The following is a 19,509-nucleotide window of genomic DNA, read 5'->3' as shown; positions in this document are numbered from 1 at the left end:
AAGCGGTAGAATACTTCAGGGAAGTTGAATAACAAGCAAGGAAAATTACGCGCACAAAAAAAAAAGAATTTTTAGAAGCAGAAAACGATATTGAATTCGCAGTAACAATATTTCCACACCAACCGGAGGAATACCAACCGGAAAAACACGATTATCGGCATCTAGACAAATTTTAATAATTAAAACAATCTAGCAATTAGAAATTATGAATTATATTAAATGGAAAAGATCGATGAATAGTTAACAATACATACTCGATTCGACTCAAACTCTACAAATAAGAAGAAACGAAGCACAATTCACGCAGAACCGTATCTACGAAAAACTTGCTGAGCTAGAAGACAATCTAAACACAGACTATTTCAATTTAATCAACCAAGAAGCAAAATTGCTTTCCGGAAAAAATTTCACTTTAATAGTCTATGCTAAACCACCGCTACTACCTAAATTCAAACAGGCAACAAAGAAATTAATCAAACTAAGCCGTGAAGCCAAAACCAAAATGACTAATCTAGAAAATACTGTAAAAAATGTGGCAGCTTTAATGCTGGAGTTTGATGGAAATCCAATAAACCTGACCAGTGGCATCGATGCACTGGATATTATTAAGACAATGGTGACAAACGATAATAAACACTTAGTTAGCAACATCATTCTACTAAAACTTAGACGCTAAGCGCGAAACGCATTTGCCGCAAAACCTGAAAACGGCGAGTCCATAGTGGACAAATTAAAAACAATTGCACTGCCTCCATAGGAGCAGAGCAATCTAAACTAAAATTAGGCCAACAAAAGTCTGACATAATTTCATTTACAAACGAAATCGAAACTCTCGCTACGCAGCTAGAAGCTGCATATTTAGTTAAAAAAAATTCGTGCCGAAGGAGCCAAAGAAATGGTTACCCATGAAGCAATTAAGCACAGGTCGAGTGCCTAAGAATTGAAATGAAAAAATGTCTTTTATTACACGAGCAGGAACATTCACGGACCTAGCTTCCGCAATAAATAAAGTGCTGGAAGTGAATCCGGCCTGCGAAGAAAAAGGCGGGTGGGTGATGTCAGACATAACTGGATGTCATGAATACGAAATAACTGGCACGCTTCCATCACTTTTCCGAATATCAATTAGTTGATTGATTGTATGAATTATGCAAGCTTTCCCCTTTTTCACTAATAGAGTTTGAAGCGATGCACCTATATTAAAGTACAGATTAGTTACATTAAACAGCTACTATTCTACAGCTATATATTCCAAACTTGAAACACTTCCTTTTTAATTTCCCAATATAGGAGGCTAGGTACGACAAATTTGTAGTTTATTTTTATTGAAGCTATGAAATTCGAAAATATCTGATTCTTCTCGAAATTTCAGTACGAAACAATTGCAATGGCCTGGTCTGAAATGTATCGACGATCTTCGGTATGCAAGTCATTTTAATAATAATAATGATAGTAATAATAATGATAATAATAATAATAATAATAATAATAATAATAATAATAATAATAATAATAATAATAATAATAATAATAATAATAATAATAATAATAATAATAATAATAATAATAATAATAATAATAATAATAATAATAATAATAATAATAATAATAATAATAATAATAATAATAATAATAATAATAATAATAATAATAATAATAATAATAATAATAATAATAATAATAATAATAATAATAATAATAATAATAATAATAATAGTAATAATAATAATAATAATAATAATAATAATAATAATAATAATAATAATAATAATAATAATAATAATAATAATAATAATAATAATAATAATAATAATAATAATAATAATAATAATAATAATAATAATAATAATAATAATAATAATAATAATAATAATAATAATAATAATAATAATAATAATAATAATAATAATAATAATAATAATAATAATAATAATAATAATAATATTAATAATAATAATAATAATAATAATAATAAAAATAATTATAATTATAATAATAATAATAATACAGATTAATCTGTACATATATGTATGTATAAATAAAATACAAATTAACCTGTATATATGGCAAACCTGTATCGCATGGCATATTTTCACACGACCCCATACTAGTATAAGGGCATGTTCAGGGGTGTTCTAGTTCTAGATGCAGAATTTATGTCAGTTTTAATTTTTAAATCTAGAAATTGACGTTATTTCTCACATCACATTTCATTTTATACCTGCTACTGGTAACGGTGTAGGGACGTCCCCATTGTTAGAATTCCTTTTCTGTAGGCAGAACGAGAAACAGTGAAACGATATAAAAGAGAGAGTTAGTATAGCAGCAGCCAGTAATACTGAATTGGCTGTCGAGCTGTTAACAGCATTTTGTGGAATTTTTACGCCGAAACACGCACACAGGAGGAAGAGGTAATGGCAAGGCAAAGTCCCGCTCGAACCGTGCTGGTCTGCAGATCCCAATTGGCAAAATCCATTGTCTGCTCCGGAAGGGAAACTACGCAGAGCGTGTCGGTGCCGGTGCCGGTGCATCGGTCTATCTGGCGGCAGTGATGGAGTACTTGGCTGCCGAAGTGTTGGAATTGACCGGTAATGCTGCCCGTCATAACAAGAAAACGAAAATCATCCCTCGCCATCTGCAGCTGGCCATCCGTAACGATGAGGAGTTGAAAACCCCGTCCTTTTCAGGACGACCATATCACTGTGATAAAGAAATATTTAGGATTGCTTTAAGTTTAGCCAGTTCTGATACGCCTGGAAAGTAGAATGCGCAAATCAAGTGGAAACATTTGTTCATCTCTTTCATTTGTTCAATTTGTTCAACTCTGTTTCGCACGGCATATTTGTATACTAGTATAAAGATGTGTTCAAAATCATCACTTTCGCTTTCGCATTGCCGTTCGTAATTGAATGTGTTAGTGACGGTGCAAATTAATTTAGCTTCCATCTTGATGAATCTTTTGGTAGGAAATATTGAGATCTGATATGGTTCTCGTGTGTGTCTTGTTTCAGCAATGGGCCTTGCTGGACTTTTTGGCTGCCTTTCTACCGATTTTCGGTGTCATTGTGCTGACGGTGTCTCGTACATTCAGATCGGGAAACAGTGAGACGACAGGTCCTCGATGTTGCTCTCGTGTGTCTTGTTTCGGGAACAGTTGCTCAGCAAATGGTAGGAAAAATGAACCACTCAACTTTTATATGAATGCTCTTGTATAGATTCAGACATCTCGCGTTCTGATTGGCTGGCGCTTTCATGGGTTAAATCAAACAGGTTTTTCAATAGTGTACTATTGAAAAACTTCAATGTTGTTGCAATACAGGTTCAAGTTAAAATTTTTCGATTCTATTGGTAGTTAGATTATATAAATCCTTCTACAGATCACTGAGCTATGAGCTTTCAAAATACGAGAAAGGCAAACGCGCCTTATGAATTATCCTCTTTGATACTCGTTTATACCAAACATTTCAGAAAAGTTTAATTTTGAACTATTTGAGAATATGTCACAGAACTAAAAATTTTATTATAAAATTGTGATCATATTTCCGATGGCGTGTAGCAAGAATTATGTTGATTCATTAGATATAACATGAGATATTCACGATCAAAAACTTATCACTCTCTCAGAGGGTAAATTTTGAAAAGGCGCCCCATAGTAAAGTAAGTCGTATTCACGACAAAAGTATTGTTCGCAAGAATGCAGACAAACAAAACAAACACACAGCAAAGAAATAGCGGCGAGGGCACAACCAAAAAGAATTGTGATGTTTGCAGAAAACACACCAGAGCTGACGTCTGGTCCCCAAGACGTTGACCAGCAACGAAGTGCAAATGGGACAAACAAGACAAATCAGAACATGAGAACAGATGTGAACCAGAATGTAGGTCACATTCAAGCTCGGTTAATGAACCAAGCAACCCAGCAATGAAAATATTCAATTGCGAAAGAAATTATACAAATTTTGTAATTTTAAAATTTGATGTTTGTAACAAACCACTAATTGTAGACGAAGCAGCCGGAAACGAAAATAAAAATTTTACACAAAAAATTAAGCAACGAATACTACATTTGCAAGATCAGATTAATATTAAAATATACCAGATCAAGATTAATTGGTAGACCTATGCAATAGATATAACGACGTTTTAGCACTCAAGGACGATCCGTTAATTGCAAACAATTTCTACAAACAGGTAATCAATCTAGAAAATAAATCACCAGTATACATAAAAAATTCTCGAACACCCGGAATCCACAAAGGAGAAATAAATAAACAAATTGGTAAAATGCTTGATGAAGGTATTATACAGCCTTCAGTATCCCCGTACAACTCTCCCCTTTTACTAGTACCGAAAAAATCAATTACTGACGACAAAAAATAGCGATTTGTCATTGATTTTCGCCAATTGAACAGAAAAGATTATTGCAGATAAATTTCCATTACCAAAAATTGATACTAGATAATTTAGACCGAGCAAAGTATTTTACGATCCTCGACCTGATGTCAGGTTTTCATCACATTGAATTACAAGAAAACTCAAAAAATACACAGCATTCTCGAGTTCAACAGGCTATTTTGAATTCAATAGACTACCTTTTGAATTAAATATTTCACCCAATAGTTTCCAACGTATGATGACAATCGCCCCAAGTGGATTATCACCAGAGTGTGCGTTTCTATACATTGATGACATTATTCTTCTATGGACATTTCATCACCATGAAAAAAATTAGAAATTGTTTTTCAGCAACTCAGGAACTATAATTTAAAATTAAACCCAACAAAATGTTATTTTTTCGAAAGTGACGTCACATATTTGGGTCATCACATTTCGGAAAAAGGTAATTTACCAGATCCATCCAAATTTTCGGCAATAAAAAATTATCCTACCCCGATTAATGCAGATGAAGTCAGACGATTCGTAGCATTGGTAACATAACTACTATCGTCGCTTCATAGAAAATTTTGCGAAAATAATCCATTAAACAAACTACTTAGAAAAAATACAAAATTTGATTGGTCGCCCGAATGCGAATAATCCTTCCAAACACTTTAAAATAGACTTTTAACACCGACAAATTTAAGATTCTCTGACTTCAACAAGCATTTCATCGTTATCACAGATGTGATGTGAATGTGTTGTGATGTGAAGTGAAGCCACCATCAGTTCAAGGACTTGCCAGTGGATGCGGGTAGACTTACAGTAGCTCCGATATGACTCATCCATTCACCTTCTTACTATAGCTGTTACCGAAAAGCGAACAAAAAGGGTTGGGCGGATATGTAAGTAGAGTCACTTACTCGTATTCCGCGGGAATAAAAGATTCTCTTCCAACCATAATATCCAGTGCATGAATGAAGCATATCGCTATACATGCTTGAACCCGCCTGATGGTTTGTTTGAGAAGGGCGCGTCAGACTCATTTCAAACCTTCAGAAGGAAACAAGTTTCCTTCAAGTGACTTGGGCTGGCTATCCACAATCCCTCGTCCAGTCATCAATTCGTCCGATGCCCTGATGCTCCCTCCCCTTTACGTCCCCGTGATAAATGTTTTATATTGATAAATACAATGAAACAGTGAAATGACATTAATATAACATAAGATGATAGATGATAGATTACAAAATAATATAATATAACATAATATAATATAATATAATATAATATAATACAATGTCATACAATATAATATAATATATTATAAAACAATATATAAAATAACAGTTAATGTAGAGTGTCAGTTATACTCTTCTATCTTCGCAATACTGCAGGAAGTAAAATATTTCTCTTCTAATAACAATGATAATATACACATCTATAAAAATAATATATGTTATTATTATTGATGACAAATTAATAATAATAACAATAAATATAATAATGAAAATAATAATAAAAAACAATATAATATAGTAAAATGAAATATATTATAATTAAAAGAATGAATAAAATGATATATCGCGATATGCTATGATATTATATTACTTGAATTTATATGTCATTTCTCATCCTCTCATTCTGCCATCAACGCATTCCCTCGACCAATTGTCACCACAGACACACGTGTAGGCATAAAACAGGAACCAGTGAGGACCAAGCTCACCTTGTGGCGACCTTGATAGTTAGTTGAAAGAATAATAATAATAATAATAATAATAATAATAATAATAATAATAATAATAATAATAATAATAATAATAATAATTATAAAAATAATAATAATAATAATAATAATAATAATAATTATAATAATAAGAATAATAATAATATTAATAATAATAATAATAATACATGATGTAATAAACAACAGAATCATATGTTGTAATATACTATGATAAACATTGCACTTTAGGATGGGCTTTAACTTATGAGTCAATTCGCACCCTCTCATTCTGCTACTAACGCAGAAGGCGATAGCACCCAGTCGACGCCGTTCTATTGACCAAATGTCATCATAGACACACGGGGAGGCATGAGATAGGAACTTGTGAAGACTTAGTTATCTCACCATTTGACGACCAGCATTTCATCGTTATCACAGATGCCTCTAAAGTGGCCTGCGGTGCAGTTCTAGCCCAAAAGCACGATAACATTGATTTGCCGATAGCGTACGCAAGTAGATCGTTTACCAAAGGCGAATCAAATAAATCGACTATTGAACAGGAGCTGACAGCAATCCATTGGGCTATCACATACTTCAGATCTTATTTATATGGAAGAAAATTTCTTGTCAAAACAGATAACAGACCATTGATTTATCTGTTTTCGATGAAAAATCCTTCTTCAAAATTACAAAAACAGAATTTGTGTTATTTTATTCAAACACTAACACCACAAAAATTCTTTTCTTCAATAGCTATGGACACAATAAGACCATTTACAAAATCAAAGTGAGGAAAAAGATACGCGCTGGCAATTCAATGCGACTTGTCTAAATATATCATAGTACAACCAATTCCAGACAAACAAGCAAAAAAAAATAGCCATAGCTTTTGTCGAACACAGCATTCTAGTTTACGGAACTCCGTCTATTATACGAACAGAACAGGGAACCGAATATAAAAATGAAGTCTTCCAGAAAATTAGCGAATTACTCAAATTTAGCTTAAAATTTTCGACACCGTATCACCCTCAAACTATCGGAAGTGTAGAGAGAAGTCATTGATGTCTGAATGAGTATATAAGACAGTTCGTCAACGAATCACATAGTGATTGGGATGACTGGCTGGCTTACTACGCTTTTTGCTACAATACGACTCATCACACCGACTTCCCATACACACCTTTTGAATTGTTTTTTGGTAAAACAGCATCAGAATCAAACGAATTGAAAAAACAAGGATTCATAGAACCGATATACAATTACGATGAATACTACTCAGAATTAAAATACCAATCAAAAACTGTAGCGATGAAAGTAAATAAACTCATAGACAAAATCAAAACTAAACAAAACTCTGATCAATAAAATAAATCGAATCTATTCAAATAAATGATAAGGTAATTCTAAAAAATCACAATAGAACAAAATTAGAGAAAATTTTCAAAGGTCCCTATATAGTAAAAACATAGACCACTCAAATGCAATAATAGAAAAGCTAGAAACAAAAGCAAACTAATACAGTTAACAAAAATCAAATTGTTAAATTGTAATCAAATACAACAATATTACCACATATTATACAAATATTAATTACAACTTTATGGCAAACACGAATTTTTACTTTAAAACAAATTTTTCAAACTATTAAATTGTATATCATACAATGTACCATATAATTATACACGTACCTAACAGGTCGGCTGAAAAGTTCGTATCGTTTAATAGAAACACACATTTTGTTTTTATTATTCAACATAATTGCCATCAGAGGCGATACAGCGATTATAGCGATCTTCCAACTTTTCGATACCATTTTTGTAGTACGATTTGTCCTTTGCCTCAAAATAGGCCTCAGTTTCATCGATTACCTCTTCATTGCTTCTAAATTTTTTACCAGCGAGCATTCTCTTGAGGTCTGAGAACAGGAAAAAGTCACTGGGGGTCAAATCTGGAGAATACGGTGGATGAGGGAGCAATTCGAAGCCCAATTCGTTCAATTTCAGCATGTCAAATTTATACACTTATCTTCTGAAGGTTGGTACTAACTGAAAATGGTATGGATTTAATTCTAGTGGCGCCCTCTCATAGAAACGATACGAACTTTTCAGCCGATCTGTCATCATTACCATAATCAAATTATATAAGAATACCGTTACACAACTATATAATTATTAACTTCAAAACATTATTTTATGACTATATCCTCGTCACATTCGAAATTATTTTATTATTTCTTCTTTACATAACATTATATAACACAAATTACACTATTGACCATTATACAACAATATAAAAGCAAAATCAAATTTGGGAATTATATCACAGAAGAAAAATCAAAACGTTGTAAAACACACTACACTTTACAAAATATTGTAAGAGATCTTCCGAGACACAATCTTAGTTTTTTCTCAGTTTAACGAAAATGACTCCGTAAACTTCATCATTTGTTTTACGGAGAAGGTGTGGCGGAATAGTGAAAGTCACCACGCCTTCTACATTCTAATCTTCAAAAAATCATATCCCATTGCAACACAATGTCTATACATTGTAAGCCTTTCTAGAAGTTACTTTGTACGGAACCCAGCCATACATTGTAGCACATTCTATCCTATGATTTGCGTTTTTCTCGAAAGCAGGTTTTGAAAGTCCATGTCCATCGTCATTCAACAACCACTGCAACAATTTTTTCCAAATTTTGCACACACTTTCTACATATAAAAAACCAGACCCCAACTTTTTCCTTTTCGTTGTTTGTTATTTTGGGGAGGTTTAACAGCTACAAATTGGCGGATTTTTTCGTGAAAAATTGTAGTTTTTACTTTGAACAACCACCAAAAAATTAACAAAAAAAAACAAGCAGAAACGTTGGGGTCTAGAAAAACTTCTTCTCTAACTATGCTGCGTTCATTTGTTCACTTCTGATTAGTCTGCGCTGAGATACAGTGGACACCGCAAATCATGATTTTTGAGAAGCGTCCTCAAAAATACCTCTTCACCGACTTATTTCTCAATATTTTTCTACGAAAAAATTACAAAATGTTGAATGATGCCGTTTATAATGCAAAACATTTGAATTTATTTTGCTGAACGATAGGAAAAAAAATCGTAAAAATGACGATTTTTTTCATCGTTACCCCCCTTAAACTAGCGCATAGCGAAGTAAGGCAATGAAAATAAACATTTTAATTTGCGCGCTGCCCGTGTTGACTTTCCGCCGGGCGAAAGAGAAACAATTAATTTCGATTGTATTTCCCGTCGCCTCAGCTCGGGAGATAGTCTTCTAGGATTGGCCGAAACAGATTCGGTGTTAGAAACATAATGTAAAGTGGGTGCATAGGGTAATGTTTATGTTGGTTCAGTATGTGTGTTCATGTGACTGAAATATATCTCGGTGTAGAAACCTACTGAAACAATAGGAATTATGTTCGGAGATAATTTGGCAGATTTCTCGTTAACCGATGCATTTCGGAGTTACTGTCTGGGGTACGTTTATGGGATATTGTGTTGGTCGTTTAGAGAGTGTTGTCCAGTAAATGTTCTGGGGTTCTGTCGAAGATAAAGCAATGCTATGAGTGAGAAGAATGATACCTTTCCAACTTATGATTGGAGTAGTCCGGAGATCTAACAAATCTGTTACAGTTATGTTATAGTTTACTGTCATATGTGTTGTATGGGGAATCGGCTTGATCTAAAATTTTAATATTTTAGATGCAATGCTATAATTTGGGAGTTTATGTGTTATAGTGTGATTGGGGGTGAACTGCCAATAGAGTAGCGGAAGAAACGTCGAAGATGCTCCGTTTCTGTACCGATGTTGAACCTACGAATTTGTTTCTGCGATTATTGTTACATTTTTCTGTAAATTCTCGAGTACGAAAATTTGGTTTTACTGCTTCAACCAAATGTACGTGTTAGCCAATAAAGCATCAAACTGCTACCACTTCAAACAGGTTAGTTTTATAACATGAGACATTTTTTAAAACAGGCAAATTTACAGAGGTATTAGCGCAGTTAGGAGATAGTTACAAGTGCGGAGACTTTGTGTGCAAGTGCGAAGACCACCAAAAGGTAGATAATAGCTTACAATGTCGATCAGCCGTACGATGGCTTTTATTGGCAGATTTGCGCCTGGCGAAGCTAAGACCGCACCGCCAGCAAAGTTCATCCGTCCTCCCACTACCACCTTTGATCATCGAGCGTTGGTTCGGTTGTTGTCTGTTACCACCAAAATCGGACCCCAGAGCGTCGCCACGTGGTATCAGCGGCCATCATCATTTTCGCCGCCAGCCGGACTCAGCTCCGATTTATGTTGCTGGTATGCTGTTTTGAGGTCCAACACTACCAGCAGTTACCCTTTTACCCGAAGACCTCACCTAGAAAACCGCGCCTAAGAGGCGCAGAAAACTTTAGCGACCCATGTGCGCTGAATTAGTGCCGTGCGCAGCAATACGACGCAGCAGGTAGCATAAACAAGGCTGGTCGACTGATAAGAGTGAGTAAACGCCTAAATCCCTACGCAGGTTTATATAAAAGCTTCGAAAATTATAGCAAATATTAGTTTCTCCACCCGCACTTGCTAGGGCCCTGAACCGCGAGTAAATAATATAAAATTATGTAAATATGTAAAATAGATTTAGATTAGAAAATGTTAAGTGTTTGTAGATATCGAATTAATGTTCGAATATGGTTTAGGTAATTTAGTGGTTAGGAAATTCGTTGGTCGAATAAATGTTCGATATTATTTCACGTTTCATAAAAATTTGTTTTGCTATTTGAAGTGATATTCCAGTAGTTTTGTTTTCTTTGAAGGGTCTTTGGTTTTGCGATCGTCTCATTTGTAGTTTTGTGTTTTAGTACTCTGGGTTGGACTGCTCGGGAAAACAGTCCCCTCTTTGGTTTCTTCGCTGGCTTATTAAATAATGGTTTTAGGGATTTTGCCAGTGAGGAATCTGCGCGTTGGTTGGAGAAATAGGTGGTCTATTCACGAATTCGTTAGGTGATTATTAGGGATCCACCTTTGAGACGGAGTGCCCTTTGACGTTTGCGTCTTCCGTTTCGTTTCCCCAAGATTATTGTAATCTGACCCGCCCTGAGGCGGCGTTTCTAGTCGGGCAACCTTTGAACGTGACAAGTGGTCCTCGTAAGATGTGGCGCCTATGCCATTTGTTAGCAGATCCGGGAAACGATACAGCAGACAGTTCCGTAACACCGTAGTGCACGCTACATGCAACGCAATTTACTTTAAATAATTTCAAAAGATCTGATTCTATTTCGCCGGGAAATTCGAAGAACCAAAGGAAAATAATTTTTATCTGCCTATGAACGCAAGTACTCAGAGTAATCATGGAGGAGATCTGTAATAAGTTCACTGACAAAAAGCAAGTTAAATCAGAATAGATTATAAGGTTATTTTGAGGGTAAGTGAGTGTAGCAAGTGCCACGAACATGGAAAGTGTAAGGGAAAATTGATCGGGTTCTACGAAAAGTTGGTATTTCTTTACGAGTACAGCATATTTCTAGCAACTGAGCGAAGTTCACAAAAATATTCACACAAGGGAGGGGGAATAATTCTCAACATTGATCTGAATTGACGAGATCATACAATTTATGTGCATTTTTTATATAAATTGGGAAAACTGTCGACTCAAGGTGATGGAAATAATTTTACAACATTTGTATTATCTGAATCGTTATTCTATAGGTTTTCCTTCCGGGTGAACGATCAAAATGGTTAAAGCCGGGGTAAAATAAATTATTAAGTTATTCTATAGTACGAATGTAGTTATGGTGATAAACAGCCTTTCGTTAGAAAATAATCATTATCAGATGGAATATCTTGGGCGATTACGTGGAAATAATAATGTCATAAGAATTTTTATGACGAGTAAGTACGGAAGTACGTTACAACCATATATACATAATAATTTAAGTACGTTATAAGCAAATATACATATGAAACTCGGAGAGTACTGAGAATGTATCTATAGAGAGAAAGGTGACTCGAATGTTTCTGACAAAAGGGTTCAAATATAAAATTGACCCAATTTGTTCAGAATACACCATGAAAATTATGATTAATGTAAGATCTGAGATGGGACACTGATCATTCGCAATCTGAAATGAACGGTTTTGTTCAATCGAATTGTCGTCTAAGTTGTGTTTCATTGCAATCAGAGTATCAATAGGGAGGACAATTTCTAAATTTATATATGTATATATGTATATATAAATATATATATATATATATATATATATATATATATATATATATATATATATATATATATATATATATATATATATATATATATATAAACCTTTTTAAATTTTTTTATGCTTTTTTTTATGCGGCACGTAAATTTGCATAAAAAAGACTTCAGTGTATATATATATATATATATATATATATATATATATATATATATATATATATATATATATATATATTTATATATATATATATATATATATATATATATATATATATATATATATATATATATATATATATATATATATATATATATATATATATATATATATATATATATATATATATATATATATATATATATATATATATATATATATATATATATATATATATATATATATATATATATATATATATATATATACATATCACTGTTGCACATATCAATACGGCAAACGTAAATATAAAATCTGTCATTCTTTTAGTGTTTTTGGGTTGTAGAAAATAAACTTAATATAATTTATTTCTTATAGAATCGTGTTTTTCTTGGTTTAGATACAATTTTTAGAACCAAAACGAAGTTATTTGCTTTAATTTTTAATTTCCAGATCTTATTTCAGATCGTAATCGTTATTAGAAATCATAATTTCATATTTTGAAATAGTGCGCAAGCTGCATTCGTTAATAATGTTAAGCGCATTAGCCATTTCACTACACACCAAAAATTAAAGTACAAACAAACTAAACCATTAGGAAATAATAAATTTCTTGATTTATTGCTAAAAGAAACAATATTCACAGTATCAAAGCGGGTTTTCTGCTGTTACTATTTCTATAAAATTAATCGTGTTAAGCCCAAGTATAGTTAGTTTTACAATTTTTACTCCTGTGTATACAAGTACGAGCAATGGTTATTGTTGTCATGGGCGGAGATACCAGATTCACAGATTAGTCTGTGCTTCACAGATTTTCAAAAAACTGCACGAATGTAAAAACTGACAAAGATTTCTTATAGCGATCACAGAATGGCAACTCAACTAACCAAAAGTTCGGATAAAAGGGACTGATTAGTCTTAAGCAGCCTACGAAGTTCATGAATAGCATTCTAAGCAGCCCGGTTTTAAAGTAATTATCCACACTTTGAAGTTCGCGCAACGCTATCGAACGATCAGGAATCAGAACAAATTGGCTCAAATGGCACGTTCCCCTTGATATTTGGAGATTTGTGCCTTGCCATAATCTGCAATCGGAACGTTATCGTACGTTACATGTTCAAGGGTTGATTCGTGTCCATCCGATGATTTGGACCGAAAAAAATTACATTTGCAATACTCAAAAAAGTTTAGGTGCGCACTAATCGCACACCTCTCCCCTATTGAAGTTATACAAAGTAACTAAGCATTATAAATGACTCTAAATATCTTAAAACCGTACAGCATGGCTTTATTGTTGGGTTCGAGCATTTCTGCTTATTTTAGTTATCTGTAGGTTTTCTTAGAGAAAGTCAAACTGAATATTATTTTTTTATTTTTATTTTTTTTAAATAACTATTTATTGTAATATGAGTTAAAATTAAATTATTAAGATTTAAATTGGGTGTCCAGCCACAAGTGGTGACTTTTCAGCCCTATTACAGTTAGCACTCAGTCTCCGAGTCAAGCAGACGTTTAATTTCGGTTCAGCTAGTATTCGGCAGTCGTGCACAGACTATTTCATTCGCGTTTCATTATCGGGCATTATAGGCCCAACTGGTTTTATTTCTCGAAGACGAGTGTCGTAGTTCTCGTCATGAGACGTCGCGAAAACACGTTTCACATCGACTTCGCACACTTTCCAAGGAAGCCATAATACGAGGAACTTCATAACTTCGTCAGTTCAGTGCTTGAATTGGAAAAGCAACATATTGTTCGTATTCAACCAAGCAGAAGCCAAGGTTGCGTCTTTATCAAGGTGGATGACCTGGAATTGGCCCAAAAAATTGTACGAGACCATGACAACGCACACGAGACAGAGATAGATGGTAAAACCTACAAAATTCGCATCACGATGGAAGACGGAGCAGTGGAGGTAAAACTCTTCGATCTCTCCGAAGATGTGTCGAACGAGAAAATTATCGAATTTCTAAAAGCTTTCGGAGACGTACTCTCTATACACGAACTAATGTGGGACGAAAAGTACGCTTTCGGTGGCATTCCAACTGGTGTGCGAGTCGCAAAGATGTTGGTGAAAGAAAATATCCCTTCATATGTCACTATAGATGGAGAGATTACAGCTGTGACGTATTATGGTCAACAGCAAACATGTCGGCACTGCAATGAGTCCGTCCATAATGGCATTTCATGTATCCAAAACAAAAAGTTGCTGGTCCAAAAATTAAATGCGGACCAAACAGACAGATCTTACGCAAAGATCGTTAAACAAACACCACGCCCCAAGCCTACGGCAACAGCAAAGCCATCTGCTAGAGAGAACATAATGCCTTATCAGCAAAACAGTGCGAATTCCATGCCTCAGTCCTCGAGCTCAAACTATCCACAACCTTCTCGCTCTACCGTTGAGCCAGTATTCAATCAACCGACATTGTCTCTCGAGAGTAATTTCAAAATCCCCAACAACCAACCAATCAGTAAGACTGACGTGATAAGCAGATATTCGGGCTCCGATCGTAAAAACGATGGTGACGAATCCGATCGTTCTTCAGCCTCAACTAATAGCCGACGATCACAACGTAAACCACCTGGTAAAAAACCACGACAGGATAATGGCGATGAGCCGCTAAACGACCCCAACGCATTATAATAGAGTTCTGCAGTTACAATATTGCCACCATCAACATCAACACTATCACGAATCCAACGAAGCTAAACGCCCTACACTCGTTCGTCCGCACAATGGAGCTAGATATTGTTTTCACGCAGGAGGTCGAAAACGAACATTTGTGTCTATCAGGCTATAACATAATAACCAACGTTGATCATGCCAGAAGAGGAACGGCGATCGCGCTGAAAGAACACATTCGTTTCTCTCACGTCGAGAAAAGCCTAGACGGACGTCTAACAGCTGTTCGGATTCAAAACACAACATTATGCAATGTATACGCGCCTTCGGGATCAGCAGCCAGAACAGAACGAGAGAGATTCTTCAGAACCACTCTCTCGTATTATCTTCGACACAGAACCGAGCATGTTATATTAGCAGGCGACTTTAACTGCGTGTTAAGGCAGTGTGACAGTACTGGAAATAATGGGAGCCATGCGCTGCAAGCGACCATCAGTCAAATGCAATTTCACGACGCCTGGGTGAAATTATATCCCCGTACCGCAGGACACACATATTTAACTCACAACTCTATGTCAAGGCTTGACCGCGTATATGTGTCCTCTGGACTCGTTAGTCAACTCAGAACAGCAGAAACTCACGTGTGTTCATTCACGAACCACAAAGCGGTCACGATTCGAATTTGCCTGTCAAACCTCGGCCGTGCATCTGGACACGGCTTCTGGTCTCTTCGCAATCATCTTCTAACAGCTGAAAATATTGAAGAGTTCCGATTCAAATGGCAATATTGGACCCGTCAACGCCGCAACTTTCGTTCGTGGATAGACTGGTGGTTATATTTTGCCAAAAATAAAATAAAAAGTTTCTTTCGATGTTAGAACAAACTGGCTCACGATAGACTACATAACGAGTACCAACGATTATACACCCAACTTCGCGTAGCATATGACAACTACTACCAAGATCCCTCTATGCTGACGACTATCAACCGCCTCAAAGCTGAAATGTTAAAACTACAGCGAGAAACCACAAATGTTCGTACGCAATAACGAAACATACGTTGCTGATGAGCCCTTATCCACATTTCAACTCGGGGAACGAAGAAGAAGACGAACAACGATCGTACAGTTATGGAACGAGAGAAACGAATTACTTGAACGCTCCGAAGGTATAGAACAGTGCATGCTGCAATACTACCGTGAACTGTACACAGATGATGAACCAGAAAGAGAAAGAGATACCAACTTCGTATGCGACCGAGTGATCCCAGATGAGCTAAACGAGTGCTGTATGACTGAGATAACCACTGCCGAAATTCTTGCAGCAATAAAAACGAGCGCATCAAAAAAATCTCCGGGACCCGATGGCACTACGAGAGAACTCTATTTACGAACGTTCGACATCATACATCGAGAACTCAATCTCGTACTAAACGAAGCGCTGGCATCGAACTTCCCTCCTGACTTCGTGAATAGTGTTACCGTACTAGTGAAAAAGAAGAACACTGGTGACACCGCTCACTCGTATAGACCTATCTCGCTGATCAACTACGATTACAAACTCTTGTCTCGCATACTCAAAATCAGGCTGGAGAGAGTAGTAGGCGCTCACAGAATTCTAGGAGATACCCAGAAATGCTCTAATCCCGATCGCAACATTTTTCAAGCCATACTCTCGCTCAAAGACAAAGTCGCACAGCTGATCCAACGAAAACAAAAAGCGAAACTCATATCGTTCGACTTGGATCACGCTTTCGATCGGGTCAATCGTAAATTCATGTTCGGCACCATGTGCTCACTCGGCATAAACCCCAGGTTAGTAGAACTGCTCTCCACACTAGCCGAACGATCGTCGTCACGATTACTCGTCAACGGACACTTATCGGCTCCTTTCGCTATCCAACGTTCGGTTGCCCAAGGAAACCCAATCAGCAGCTTGTGTTTTGCTATCTATCTTACTCCACTGTTGAAACAGTTAAAGCACGTGTGTGGAAGTGACTTGATCGTCGCCTATGCAGACGATATTAGTATCATCGCTACTACAATTCCAAAGATAGAGGAAATCATCAATGTCTTCTCTCTATTCGCTCGTATTTCAGGAGCGAAGCTCAACCTGGCTAAAACAACTTCCATCGACATCGGTCACATTGAAGGAAACCCCCTCAACATACCTTGGCTACACACAGGAGAAACAGTTAAGATACTGGGAGTTATATTCACAAACTCTATTCGAACAATGATTAAACTAAACTGGGACAAAGCAGTAAACAAATTTACATATCTGTTGTGGCTGCATTAATTGCGATCCTTGACACCTCTACAAAAAGTTTCCTTTCTCAACATCTTCGCCACGTCTCGCATCTGGTATCTCTCGTCTATTATTCCACCATCCAGCAGTCACATTGCTAAAATGACCTCTGCAATGGGGAATTTCCTGTGGCGTGGAATCCCAGCCCGTGTTACGATGATGCAATCAGCACGAGATCGACAGCAAGGCGGTCTCAATCTTCATTTACCGGCACTTAAATGCAAAGCATTGCTCTTGAATCGTCATTTCGCATAAATAGACCATCTTCCTTTCTACAAATCGTTATTGCTACGAGATAATACAATCCACCCTTCGATACCAGCGGACTGCCCGTGCCTAAAAATAATTAAACAGCAACTCTCAGTAATCCCAGCACATATTCAGCCATCACCGTCCGCAAAATTGATTCACAGTTTCTACCTATCTGACACAGAAATACCTAAAGTAGAAAGAGAGCATCCACATGCAAGCTGGCGTCAAATTTGGTCTAACATACACTCCCGAGGTTTATCGTCCGCACAAAAGAGTGATATGTTTCTTCTAGTCAATAGGAAAATCGAGCATAGAAAACTAATGTACATCATCCATCGAGCTGACGGTGAGAACTGCGTACACTGCAACAATATGATTGTAACACTGCAACACAAATTCTGCGAATGCCCTCGAAGCGCATGGACACTTATGCAACGGAAAACGTCATCATTACTACATGGATGGCGACGACTATCTTTTACCGATCTCATCCTACCAGCCCTAAGCGGAATACCGAGAATAATAAAAATACAAATTAGAAAAATGTTCACAACGTATATAAACTTCATAAATCAGAGTACTACGTAAATAGAAATTTTTAACAATAAAACAATACTAATGACAAAAAAAAATTATATACATGATTTGGTTATTACCATGAGGACACTATTTGCTTCCGCAATTCTGAGATTTTTGTGTAGGGAAAATTCTAAACCTACTTGAATTGTGTAATGGGGAAAAGGAACTTATATACTAACTTGCAATACGTTTGCAATACGATTATGCCGTTTATAATGTTCTCAATGAATTTTAATGTGGGAAATGAAACGTACTTTTTCTAAAGTTTTCAAATCGTTTACATCACTTCGATTGAAGTGTATTAGGTAAAGTTCATGGGAAATTCCAGAGCGTGGTTTAGAAGTACCATTCGCTCTTTTTTTCATAAGTATTACTTGGGAAGGGGCAAAACCAAGTAATTCTTTTAGTTCATTTTTAATTTCATCAATACTTTGATCATTTGATAAGCCTTTCAAGACAGCCTTGAAGGGTCTGTCTGATTTTATATCATATGAATAAAATTTATGAAGTTTCTCGGACAAATATCGAATAAGACGTTCGTAATCTTCCAATCCATCAACCAAGACTCGACATTCTCCTCTTCGTCCGATTTGAAATGAGACTTTTACTTCCGGGAGAAAAGTAGAAAGCTCAGTACGGAATGCTTTGAAGTCGGAAATCATCACCGTCACTGGTGGCATAGATTGTTGTTTCTTCCCAGAACGACAAGCGTCCATTTTGGGAATTTTTGAAGAATTTTCTTCTATGTCGCTACAATCGGATTCAGGAAGAATCTCGTAAATATTGTTAGACGGCATAGGATCAACGGAAGGGAAATCCGTCCGTTGTCTTTTATTTTTACATTCAGATTCTATAAGATCGTGAATGTTATTAGAAAAATGTTGAATAACGGATTGTGATTTATTCCGTATTGAATTATTTTTATCCTTAGGCTTGTTGCCTTTCCGGTTGGACGCAGGCATTTTTGAAATGAATGGAATTTTGAATTTTGAATAATAGTTCTTTGAATAGCTAGCCTTAAAAAAGGCTGATTAATTTCTTAGTGACTCTAATATCACTCTTTGTATCACTTAGTCACTCTAATATCACTCTTCGTATCACTTAGTCACTCTAATATCACTCTTTGTATAGCCTTGAGAAAGGCTGACTAATTGTTAGTCTTTAAAAAGACTGTTAGTGATTCAGGTAGCCTTGAAAAAGACTGAAGCCTTGAATCAATGAAACTCTAGGTAGTCAGAAAAAATTTCCAGGAGCCAAGAGCTATATGCGTGCGGTG

General features: G+C 35.6%; 1 protein-coding gene across 3 annotated transcripts in view; it reads left to right on the top strand.

Annotated features, from left to right (window-relative positions):
* The window catches only part of LOC131435110 (unconventional myosin-XV), a 536,922-nt gene that overhangs the window by 355,040 nt on the left and 162,373 nt on the right, over nt 1–19,509 (top strand). The gene's annotated exons all lie outside the window — the stretch shown is intronic.

This window comes from Malaya genurostris, chromosome 3 (genome assembly GCF_030247185.1).
Source record: "Malaya genurostris strain Urasoe2022 chromosome 3, Malgen_1.1, whole genome shotgun sequence".
Taxonomy (NCBI): domain Eukaryota; kingdom Metazoa; phylum Arthropoda; class Insecta; order Diptera; family Culicidae; genus Malaya; species Malaya genurostris.
This window is presented reverse-complemented; position numbering and strand designations above follow the sequence as displayed.